Source organism: Malaya genurostris, chromosome 3, assembly GCF_030247185.1.
Source record: "Malaya genurostris strain Urasoe2022 chromosome 3, Malgen_1.1, whole genome shotgun sequence".
Taxonomy (NCBI): domain Eukaryota; kingdom Metazoa; phylum Arthropoda; class Insecta; order Diptera; family Culicidae; genus Malaya; species Malaya genurostris.
The window spans coordinates 261,656,661-261,669,445 of NC_080572.1; the positions used below are offsets into that span (position 1 = coordinate 261,656,661).

The following is a 12,785-nucleotide window of genomic DNA, read 5'->3' on the forward strand; positions in this document are numbered from 1 at the left end:
CGACAACCTTAGGCTCGTTTGAATGATACTTTTAATCAAGATCGAAGCGCAAATTGCGAACAATTCCGGTTCCGGATTTTGTTTGCCGTGGCTTCTCATTATCTTTCTGATGGAAAAGAAAAGAATAAAAAGAACATGGAAGGGAAATGTGAAGAAATAAATCGTTCTGCATCCACGAAAGGATACTGAACGATCTGCAGCTGCCAAAACGCACATTTAATAAAACCTCCAACCCCCGAGAGGATTTAGAGATTTTACAAAAGCGACACTATTCTGCTTTCCTGGAAGCATGCAGAATGATTCGCAATATGTATGAACGGAAGTACATTCGGAACCCCGTAAGGGATGCGAAACAATGTGCTAAAATCTTTTAGGGTAGAAACAAAAGAGATTAATTCACTCCAGGAAGAACGATGAACTCCTCTAGCTATCCTTCAATTTTAGTTCACCATACACAGATTCAACCATATATGGGGAACCAAAAACCCGAATACGTAGTAGAGTCAATGCGGGACATTTATATATCAGATACTATGAAGTACGCAACCGCACTAACACAAATCACAAAAATAATACTCAGCACGCTGAATAGTAGCCATGTTGTTGGCTTTGCAATGTCCAGTCAGAATTCTGACAAGAATCCTGCAATGATGTTTGGAAGAATGCAATAGACATTTTAACATTTTCAAAATAGAATCTAGTAAAAATGCTGTTGTTTGAGCGCAATTTTTCAAACTGCGTCAGTAGCTGGCATGTTTGGAAATGAAGCCCAAGAGAGAATCCTGTTCTTCATCCAACTAGTTGACAGTGATAAATCTGGATCTTTCATTCGTGATACCAGCTGTAGCCAACTCATTCGAGATAGTTGATGACTGACAATTTCCAGTATCCGAATTATCAACGGCGGGTGAAATCCCAACTGCATCATCCATCTTAAGAGGTAGGATGAAGATGCAATAGTAACATCATCCTGCATTTGAAACTCAGATACTACTCAGAACCAACAAACGACTCATAACCGTTAGTGTTACTTTACTTGGCAGCTTGATGAACCAACACTATAAACAACTAAGTATTGAATGAGAGGAAATAAATAGAGAGGAATTTAATTTCGATTGTTATAGTTCCACTGAAATTCATATAATGCAAAGAATATGAATTGATTCCATCATTTTGTAGCTGTAAAACTCCCCGAAGTAACAAACAAGGAAAAGGAAAACTTTGGGTTTTGTTATTTTACATGTGTGTTTAAAAATTTAAACAAAATGGAAATAGTAGTTTTTGAATGACGATGGACACGGACGTTCAAAACCTGCCTTCGAGAAAGTTTTTTAAAGTTTTTGTTGTGAATACGACTTACTTTACTATAGGGTGCCTTTTCAAAATTTACCCTCTGAGAGAGTGATAAGTTTTTGATCGTGAATATCTCTTGTTGTATCTAACGAATCAACATAATTTTTGCTACATGCCATCGGAAATATGATCACAATTTTATTATAAAATTTTCAGTTGTGTGACATAATCTCAAATAATTCAAAATTAAACTTTTCTGAAATGTTTTGTATAAACGAGTATCAAAAAGGATAATTCGCAAGGCGCGTTTGCCTTTCTCGTATTTTCATAGCTCAGTGATCTGTAAAAGGATTTATATAATCTAACTACCAATAGAATTAAAATTTTTCAACTTAAACGTGTAGAGCAAAAACATTGAAGTATTTCAATAGTACACTATTGAAAAACCTGTCTCATTTGACGCGTTATGAGGAAGAGAACAAAATATCTGCTGCTGCACAAAAAATCGTTCGAGAAAAGTGTTCTGAACAGTGTTTAATGTCGTAGAGAATTACGCAATTTGACACTTCTGAATGCTAGAAACGAATCCCTACAACATATTGACCGTTTCTTTCAATAAATAACCCAAATCCGAGATGAAATAATTGACATTAAAATTCTGTATGCGGCTATTTTTATAGCCGTTAGGACCGCCCATTAGTGAAAAAGCTACAAACGAAATCACGTAAAAAGAAACCTCCTAACAAAAACTGAATCAGTTTGGATTCTATCGCCACTGCTAGCAGATGTATTGTGTGTCACAGCTAACAGTTGTTTGCATTGGTGAAAAAACAACGAAAAGAGAACAACGGTGGAGAGCATCACACAAAATCAGCCGTTCTAATGGCTCTGAAGGTTTCTGAAGAATTATTAGGTTTTTTTGCTTGCAAATCAAAGGTAAATATCCTCAGTTTAGTGCAAATCTAGAACAGTTTGGTAAGTTTTGTGCACTTTTCGCTGTGTGAAATTCACAGTAATCGAGATCAAGTGAAGCCTTCTTTGTTTTTGCGAAAAATGTTAAAAATTAGAATGCTTGCATAATTCATACAATTGATCAACTAATTGATATTCGGAAGTGTTAAGGAACATGTCAGTTGTTCCCGTATTCATTCCCGTGTCTCTTACATTACCCACCCGCCTTTTTTGTCTTTAAAATCGAAGGAAACAATTCGTTACTGGGGTCTAACATTTTCAAAAAATCATTTTTTTTTTGTATTTTGTTATAATAAAACATTTCAAGTGTGATTTGTCAAGTTTTTTTTTAAATTAATCGAAGCTCCACCAAAATTTTTATAATATGAACAATGTGAAGTTATCGCTCGGCGAAGACCGGCAAATAAAGCTTGCTTCAGATAGAATTTGAACAAAGTTAATTGTTCGTATTTCAGTTATTTATTATTGAATTCAAGATCTTTTTTTATACAAATGTAGCGTTTTCTTCATACTTTTAAGAATAAATATGGATAAAATTATTCGTCACGGTTTCGAAGGAATTCTCGAATTTTTCCTGTAACACGGCTCATTAGGCGGCGCACACCTTCTTCGTCCATCGATTTAGCTATCTTATTCCACCTGATTGATGTCTTTGACAACCTTTCTATTTGCCTTGAGTCTCCTCTTCATAATTGCGCAGTATTTCTCAATAGGGCGGAACTGGGAGCAGTTGGGTGGGCTAAGGTTTTTCGGAACAAACTGGACCCCTTTCTCTGCATACCATTCTTGAACGACTTTGCTGTAATGACAGCTTGTCAAATCTGGCCAAAATATTACGAGATGGTCGTGGGATCGAATGAACGACAAAATTCGTTTTTGGAGACACACTTTTTGGTATAGTTCCGAATAGTTTGTAACGAAAACTTTCGTTTTTTTGCCACAGCTGTAAATGCCCTGCCAAATCATAAATTTTCTTACAAATTGGTCGGCAAAAACAAAGTTAAATTTGACTGAAACATCCCCCCGAGCCGTTACCAAATAAAATTTTTGACCTGGGATTTGTCCGAAGTCAGCCTTGAGATAGGTTTCATCGTCCATCAGAAGACACCCGTCGAACTTGGTCAGCACCTGGTCATATAGTTTCCGAGCACGAATTTTGACCACACTATTCTGTTTTATGGTCCGATTTGGCTGTTTGCTAGCTCGATACGACTTGATTCCTTCCCGGAGTCGAGTTCTCCTCGCGGTACTATGGGCAACACCGAATTTTCTGGCCAAATCACGGTCCAACAGATTAGGATTCCTCTTAATCGTCTTCAAAATCTTACCACGCAGTTTCCGGTCGACAGTTCCACTCCGACGATTGGCTGGAGGCTTCCGAATCGTCGTCAATGTTTCCTTATACCGTTTGATAACGCGCCATACGGTATTTCTGGGTAATTTCAGCTGTTTAGCTAGCCTAGATGCAGACCACAATGGATTTTCCTGTAAAGAGTTGACCATATTTGGCAAGCAAGTACTGACGCTAGAATCAATTTTGTTTAATTTTACTAGAACAGAAATATTTGTTGAAAGTGATCGGAAAAGTTACCCGAAATGCTTCAAAACTGAAGAGCAAAAAAATGACCGTAGAATTTTCCTTAATAGAATGTTAATGCTCACCATCTGGAAATCATAGGATTTAAAACGACTTGAACCGTTATGCTTACCTACAGCTTCAAAACTGTAAAACAATTGTTTTTTCACTCCGGGAAAATTGGTCAATTTGACAGGTATGGGTTTTAATGACATAGTCGGCAATGGTTACTGAGATCCTTCATCATTATCAAGCGATTCACTGTAATTTGTTGACAGATTGCTGTGAATTGGATAAATTGTACAGATCATTCATTGAAAACAATGTTTTACAATTCAAAAACGTAAAAATAATTACTGGACATCTAAAAGCAAATTTGTTGTGTAATATCCTTGAATCATCAGACAATCCCGAAATAGAGTTGATCTGTTGAGTGCAAATATATGGTAAATAGTACTTTATTTTCAAGTAATTGTTTAAGTAATCATAAATTTCTCCTTCACTCTAGTAATAATAATTTCTTCGCAAAAAGTTGTCAATACTCATGAAAAGCTTCGAACGTTCGACTCAGTTGAGTTTATCAGGCTGCTGCTTCCCCGAATAAAAAATATTGACGAGAAACAATAAGATCAATTGTTACAAAATCACCCGAATAAAGAATATTGTAGAAAAACAATACGATTTTCTGTTACAAAACCTTCCACAGTTTTTCTTTTACCATTGAGAAATATTTTAATGTATTGCTATACACTATTCAATTAATTGTGAGAATGCTTTTTACAATAGAATGTATAGGTTGTTAAGTATCGTAACGATTCAAATCATAAAATTTTCTCATACATGTTTTCTTGGAAAACAATCAAATGTACAGTCAAATGTTCTTGTCAAGATACAATAAAATATACTGTCTCCCATAGATTGTGAATCAATTGTTTATGCTGTAAAATCAATGGTTTTTTTTACGGGCATCCAAAACATTGCAGTGACTATAGGAATACATACCAATGCACATAATGTTCTATACTATTCAATGAATTGTGACCAACCTTTTTACAATAAAATGTATCGGAATATTAAAAATACCTCAATTTTCCCTAGATTTTATTTTGGAAAACAACAAAGTGTACAATATGCGTAATGTTCAAATTGTCACATTTACAATACATTCAATTGTAATTCCTAAAAACAATATACAGTGTCATAGAAAATAAAAATGTTGTTATACAGCAATCTGTATTGAATCCAGCAGTTTTTATCCGGCCAGTAGGAATGGATAATTGTGTGTATTATCGAATGTCATTTGCGGTAATCCCCAAATGACCACTACCTGAATCGGCCATTAAAAACCAAAAGCAACTTTTCCGTTCGGCACATCAGTAAAGACGTTTCACTTCGGTGCAGAACAAAAAGTGATTCGGAAATGTTATTGATTCTACGTCTGCTTAGCGGTTGATGTTGATCTGTTAGGTGGCATAACAGTTTAACATAAACTGTTATACAGTCGCGAGATGAAGACGAAACCTACAGAAAAGTAAATACCGTTATATTCCCAAAGCACAAATACACTGAAGTCTTTTTTATGCGAATTTACGTACCGCATAAAAAAATCGTATAGCTCTGGAAATTCGCATAAAAAACCGCATAACTCTGAAACTTCGCACAAAAAAAATCGCATAACTCTGAAAGCTGGCATAAAAAAGGTCGCGTGAAAAAACCGCATAAAAAAGACCGCATAAAAAAAGACCTCAGTGTATAGGATAACCCCTAAATGATTGTTAACCTTGCTGGACTGCAAAATGATGGAACAATGAGTTAAAATATTCAATTTCAATGGATAATTTCCTGTGATTTTTCGATTTACTAGATTACACTAGTGATTGAAATTTACTGATATTCTTTATGTTTTCCGTTTTTTTACTCTACAGGACCTGTACGTCAGCATAATACCAACAACCATGGATCTTAGATTTTCCTCCCTCAGATCATCAGCGGGGATGCTCGTGAACCAGGGGGCGAATATTCCAAAGTGAGCTCAGCCCTTCTTTCGTTTTTTCGGGTGATGATGGCTTAAAGCTTTTGCTGTCGTAGCAACATAGACATCTTTTCCTGCCGGTCCGGGAAGGAACAGAATAAATGCAAAAAGACGTTACGGCATAAGATATGCAAAAGCATTACGTTCGAGTTGGTTATTGAGAAAAGAAGCGTGTAAACAGTGCTGCATATACACGTTTTTGTTCCGAAGTAGCTTTTTCGTCAGAGCAGCTTCTAGGGTGGAACAGGTTTTCGGTGGATGCGAAAGGCAAATAAATAGATGATAATCGACAGCTACGATGCTTGATGATCTGCGTGAACCACCCGCGGGGTTGCGAGAGCGAGTCGTGAAAATGCCGGTTCATTGTTTGCTTTCCACAACCGAAAAATGTTCTCACGGTTTTGATTAAAGATAAGAAAAGTCAATAGCATAAAACAAGCTGCAAAGTGAAAATACGAATCCAGTGAAGTGTACTTCTGTAGAAATACACAATAAGAAGCTGAGCCGTCAGCTTTTGTGATGTGCTTGGCAAACAAGGAGGCTGCTGTTTATCAAGTGAACGGAATATTAGATTACTGGGAAAGTTCAAAAGTACGGTAAATAAGTTCATCTAGGATCCGATACCAGCATAATGTTTCCTAGTGCACTATTGTACTAAAATCCAGCTGATGTTAGCTGGAGCCGCTTGGTGGTCTATCGTAGAATGTTTGTATTCGTTGGACCATTACGCTTTGCTCGGCCATAGCGTGACGAGTCAACCAAACAAACCGGAACTGTGTCATCATAACATCCCGAAGGAAGGATACCGCATCAAGCCAGCATAACCCATGCGAAAATTTTCCATCCGGTCGGTGTTATATGTTTGAGGACACTAAACGTGCAAAGTCATGCGATTAAGTTGGCGTCAGCTGGCCCTATGTTGGTCATGCAATACACGTAAAGTTTCCATATTTGTGTTTGGGACTGTGGGAAATTCATTGTTGCGCTGAATCAAATTTCTGTTTGAAACTGCACTATGGTGTCCGGTAGTTGTGTGGTTGATTTCATGAAAAGTGATAAAAGATATTCTTCAAAACCGACAATGACTCGATAAAAAAAGTCGAATTCGCTGGAAAAATAAACCTACGCCAGAAGACCATGGAAAATATGACAATTGGACGTTCGCCAGAGCTGAAGTAGTTCGAGTCAACGATAAGGATTTATTCTTCACATAAAACTAGTTGCTCGAATGCAGCTGATGGGTGGAGCACTCAGCAGGACCATTTTCCATATGATGGAGTTCAATTTGCTTGACTGATTATTGAAGAATATGTTTCGGGAAAGTGCTTTTCCATAGTTGTTAACAAATTATATGAAGATTTTTTTTCAATTTCAAATTAATTGTATTTCGTTGAAATGTTGAAAAATATTTGAAAATGAGGCTTAAAATTTGGACAGGCAAAGTGACTGAAACTGAGTCATAGATTATTATTCGAGTCTTAAGCCCATCATTCAAAAAGTTCTTTCTATTTCTCTGACCAGTAGATTTCATAGAACTTTATTTCACTTTTCGCCATCTAGTCGTCTATACAATTTTTAATATAAGATGTTGTAGCGCTGCGTTTCGTTGAGAAGATGCTCTTGGCGGATTGCACACTGACACCATCATGTTTTCTGTTGACTGACCAAAAAAAGTTACTTAGCAAATTGTATTGGGAACAACATGTTGCTGGTCGCCTCCATCTCTATGGTTGACATGGAATGACACATCATAAGGCTCGCGGAGTTCTAGATATATGGATAGATAAGGGGTCTAGGATTCGCTCTAAGCTAGCGATGGAACTATATGAAAATATTTACCATCTAAAGGGTGATTTTTTTGCTGGTATTCTTTTGGCAACACTGTTTTCGACAGGTCACGCGTGAATCGTGTCTTGTGTCTATAATTAAATCATGAATCGTCGTTTGGTCTATAATTTAATCATTACGGGCTGAGGCCAGTAGGTCGCGTATAGCCACGTGGCTCGCTCTGCGTATAACATTTCCCTCCATGCTATCTCGCAAATGTGCAAAATGACTCTCAATGTGGCCAAGAAAGTTTCGATATTTTCGGATACAAATTAGACTACATCACATAAAATCCAATATGTCTCATGTTTCGTTACAATACCAGGAAACAAGAGCAGAAAAAATGGCGCGTCTATAGAAATCGACTTACCTTCACAAAAATAACATTCACTTAATTTTTATCGCGACAACATATATGTTTTTATGCACTAATCACATCTAGATTAAATTAGGATAGATTTTTAATCCATGCTTTTGAAGGCGAGATATTCAATGAACAAGTTGAAAGACGGCGTTTTCTTCCTTCAGAAAAAAGACTTTCCCGACCGCTAATGTCAATGAATATTTCTGAAATTTTCACAGAATAATCTAAACTAATTTTCTAAGAGATTGTCAGCTGGGTTTTTTGATATTCGTCACCGTTTTTGACAAAATCAGATTTGAAGCCATCTAAAACGCCCTGAAACACACTGGCCGCAGACCTTAATGGGCACTGGCATAGTTAGAGGAAGATCCACCGTTTTTATCGAAAAGTTGTGTTCAGTGACGAAGCTCATTTCTGGTTGGATGGATAGCTCAAAAATGTCACTGTTTGGTGTGGATTCTATACTAGTGGCATTATTCGTGAAATACTGGCCGATATGTTGAAGAGAATGTGCCAAAATTGGACCTTTCGCATGGACCAACTAAAGTGGAGCCGCGGTCAACATTTGCACGAAATTATCTTTAAACATTTTATTTACATCATTTTTTTGTATTTTTTTGAAAATCAAATCCTATATTTGTTAAAAATCACTCTTTATAATATATTCAAACTTTGAGTTTAAATATATAATAACATTCAACGATTTAGCCGGTATCCAACATGCTGTGTGGCATGCTGTATCAGAGCTGAAAATTGTCACACATTTTCGATGAAGTAATCCAATCCAACAGTCTCATATTCGTATTTTTATTGTCTCATTCGTAAATGATCGCATCCGAAACAAACGAAGAGAGACAAAACATTTTCATCTCTTATTTCAAAAAAAGAGATACTCAATGCCAAAGTCACTCGTACTCCTACGACAAAAAGAAAGTGAAATAACGTTTGCAGGGAGAATCAAACGAATTTCAATTCAATTAATTATACCCCAGAACCTCTTTGCAAACCAAAACTATAGATACGAGCACCAACAGATTCAGTGTAAATCATTTTCTGCCATTATCGATCCTCGAAGCTTCGGTTGAATATCGACACGGAATGACTGAAAGGGTAAATGAAAGAAAGAACATAATTTTGGCTGATGTCGTTAGTTGAATACGGATCTCGTTCCTATAATTTGCAAGCGGAGCTAAGCTGCCCATATTCGCATGTCAGTCCCATATCGACAATTTTAAGTTAGCTTGAGGAATGAAATCTATCCTTAATATACTCTCAGAAATTCCAATAAAAGTTGAGGGTTTATTTAGTAAGATGTGAAAAAAATATCAACTCATATCTGTCCCATATGCAAAGTACCCGCATATAGGTAAGTCCCATTCAGTGCAAATTTCAGTAATTTCATTTGTTGCAATATTGGAATAGCAAAGGTGTATTACCGATATTTCATGTAATGATTTAGCATTAGGTAGTACAAAAAATCTTTTTCTCGACATGCCGATTTTCCAAATGGGACTGATATGCGAGTATGGGTAGTAAGAGTGACATCCATTTCTCATTATTTTAATCTAATTACATAGGTGACAATATCAGAATCTGCTTCTACCACTTTTGTTGAACCTTTTATTTTTTCAACATATTTTTGTCTTTCTCTATAGAATGGTACACTGGAACCTCAATTTACGCGCAGAGCCGAGGGTGAGTAAATTAAATAAAACATCGCGTTATTTCATAATTTTCACGTAAAAAAAGGTTTTTCAAATTTAATTTGATTTTAGCGTAGATAACATGAACAATCCTACTACACCCGATGCTTCAGCACCTGAGGAACTTCTGAGTATATTCAGAGAGTATGGAAATGATTAGGAAATGTTTCAAGATCCAAGAACTACTTGGAGTCCTTAGGGACTACACTATGTCACAGCAAGAATTACTACGGGTAATGCCTGTTTTGATTGTGGTTCATATTTTTAGAGCTACACATTGCTTACTTGTCTTTTTGTAGCTGTTCCAGGTAGGTTTCCAGTCGACCAAGAACATCAGTGAAAACAGTTCTTAAGATCTATACGAGCATTCAGCAGACCGAGAGGGATAAGTTCGTTAATGCACGTTGTTACATTGGTAGATCTTAAGGCCCGAACTCCAGGTAGTTTTTGGATGGCCTAGAGTAATCACAATTGTCCTATTGATCGCATGTGGCATCACGAATATGGACCGAGAACGATAAGTTTGTTAATGCACTTTGCTACCCTGGTAGATTATGAGGCCTGAACTCTAGGTAGTTTTTGGGTGGATCATCGGTTACGTTGGTAAACCTTGAAGCCTTTTCCGAGGAGGTTGTGGATGAGCAAGTACTTCTACAGATCTTATCACAGTATGTCAATTTTCTGTAAATAGTACTACGAGTGCATACCGCACTCAATAATCATATAAAAGTGATTATATAAAATATTTGCTTTCCATATAATTCTTGGATACCCACGATCTTATTTAGATTCTTTGAGACTAAACAATTCATTAATGTACATTTCACAATATTCAATTGCCTGAAGCATGTTAGATTGTTTTGTATATGTATATAAATTGAAATTTCAAATAAAATGCGTAAAAATGTAGCGTAAATTAAATTCGCGTAAATTAAGTTCGAGTAAATTGAGATTTTAGTGCTTTAGAGTTGCTGGAAAAACCGACCTTCGAACGGGGCCTCACAGACCCATGGTATTATATACCATTCGACTCAGTTCAACGAGATCGGAAAATGTCTGTGTGTGTATGTATGTGTGTGTAATATGAGCCTTTAACACTAAATCTCCTCACACATTCCAGACCATGTAATATGAATATTTAAGACTAAATCTTTCACACACCCCAGACCACACGCACTTAACAAAAAACCCGTAAAAGCACCCTTCCACGAAAACCTAGAAACCTACATAAAATAAAAACATTACCTACATGAAGGCAACTAAAATATCAACACGAAAAAACGCAGTGGTCATAAAATTCGACTACAGAAACAAGGAGCATCAAGTTTCAAATCGTTATGTCATCGAAGTAACAGAAAACAAAAACACAACACTTCTCTCTTCTTCACGTCCCTCCTCCTCCCGGATTCTCAGTGATCCCAATTGTAAAAACTTATTAGCTAGGCTAGGAGAGAATAGATTATATAAGTTGAAGAACTGATAAAAATAAAGTAATCTTAATCTCAACTTTAATCAATTCTCATGTGTGCATTTTTCGAAGATAATTTTACCGCTCAATTTTTAATTGAATTACATGAAAGGTCGAGATTTAGTGTCATTGTTTACGAAAAACTCGTATTTCTGGGACTTTGAGATTTCCAAAATTGAAAAAAATTGTTGATGCCAAAATTCTTAGAATTCCATTAAACTTCGAGATTTAGTGTCAACTCAACAATGTTTTTTTTTTGGGAAAATCGACTTTCTGGGACCTAAAAACCATGTCATATATTATTTATGAGACTATTTAAATAGCAAGAGACTATTTAGATTTTGGTCAAACTATTCGCAAATGAAAGGTCTCCCAGGAGAATGTTTTTGAGATCGGATGTTCCCTTTTTGAGTTATACGAAGTTTCATGTTAAAATTTTCAGTTATTTGACAAAATATGTTTCAAGGCATAGATTTCACACGGTGATAGCTTTGCAAGGCTTAGTTTATTGAAATCCATTCATTTTTAACGGAGACATGGATATTTTTGTGTAAGCGACTTTTTCCCCAATTCCAGCAGTAGAAGAGTTGATCGCTGTAAGATAAAACGATGCTTGGAAGCAACGTCAAACACGATTTTTTTTACTGTTCATAAATTTTACTTTTGATAAATATCAATGCATATTTATTATAAAAATATAGATTACTTGTGTGAATACAATTGTCTTTGAATATTATTGAAAATAATATTTTAATATTGACAAACTGAGATAAATTTGGGTATGCTCATTATGTACTCGTGGAAGAAGTACTGTCAAGTATTGCATCAAATTTCACGCCGAAAATAAATGCCAGAAAATTGAATTGATTGAATAAGGTAGTTTGAATGAACTCAAGCTTAGTTCTACAGTAGACCAGAAATACAAATATGTCTATTTTTCATTAATTTAACAATACATTTAATTATTTCACCGAAAATGAAGGCTTGCAATATCGCAGGGTTTAGCTAAATAGTTGTTTCGAAGAGTTTCGAATAAAAAATGTTTTGTGTAAAATCTAATTATTTCACTTAAAAATTATACATACCTATTTTTCAATTTACTTCATTCGACGATCTAGAGTTAACTGAATAGAGAGAAAACATTGAAAACTTAGGGAAAGAAAGTTTTTAAAACCCGAACCCGACCCGTACAGAATCCAAATTTTTTTGAACTCCTGCATGTTTCCCACTGCCTTACCAGTCTTATTGAAGACTCTCTTCACGATTGCCCAGTAACGTTCGATGGGTCGAAGCTGAGGGCAATTTGGTGCATTGATATTTTCCTCAACGAAATTTATACCCTTTTCCGCAAGCCAATTGATAGTGGTTTTGGCATAGTGAGCCGACGCTAAATCCGGCCAAAACAGTAGAGGTGTACTATGCTTCTTAGATAATGGCAGCAATATCTTCTGGAGACACTCAGATCGATAAATTTCTACATTTATAGTTCCGGTGGTGTACAAAATGGTTGACTTCGAACCACAGGAACATATTGCTTGCCATACCAGTAC

General features: G+C 36.0%; 1 protein-coding gene across 20 annotated transcripts in view; it reads left to right on the forward strand.

The window, feature by feature from the left end:
* The window catches only part of LOC131438950 (potassium voltage-gated channel subfamily KQT member 1), an 892,435-nt gene that overhangs the window by 60,903 nt on the left and 818,747 nt on the right, over positions 1-12,785 (forward strand). For 18 of the 20 annotated variants that reach the window (XR_009231015.1, XM_058609372.1, XM_058609379.1 and 15 more), the window contains exon 2: positions 5,767-6,469. The gene's annotated coding sequence lies outside the window, so the exon portion shown is untranslated. The remainder of the gene's footprint in view (positions 1-5,766; positions 6,470-12,785) is intronic. The other 2 variants (XM_058609369.1, XM_058609371.1) reach the window with 1 other exon arrangement.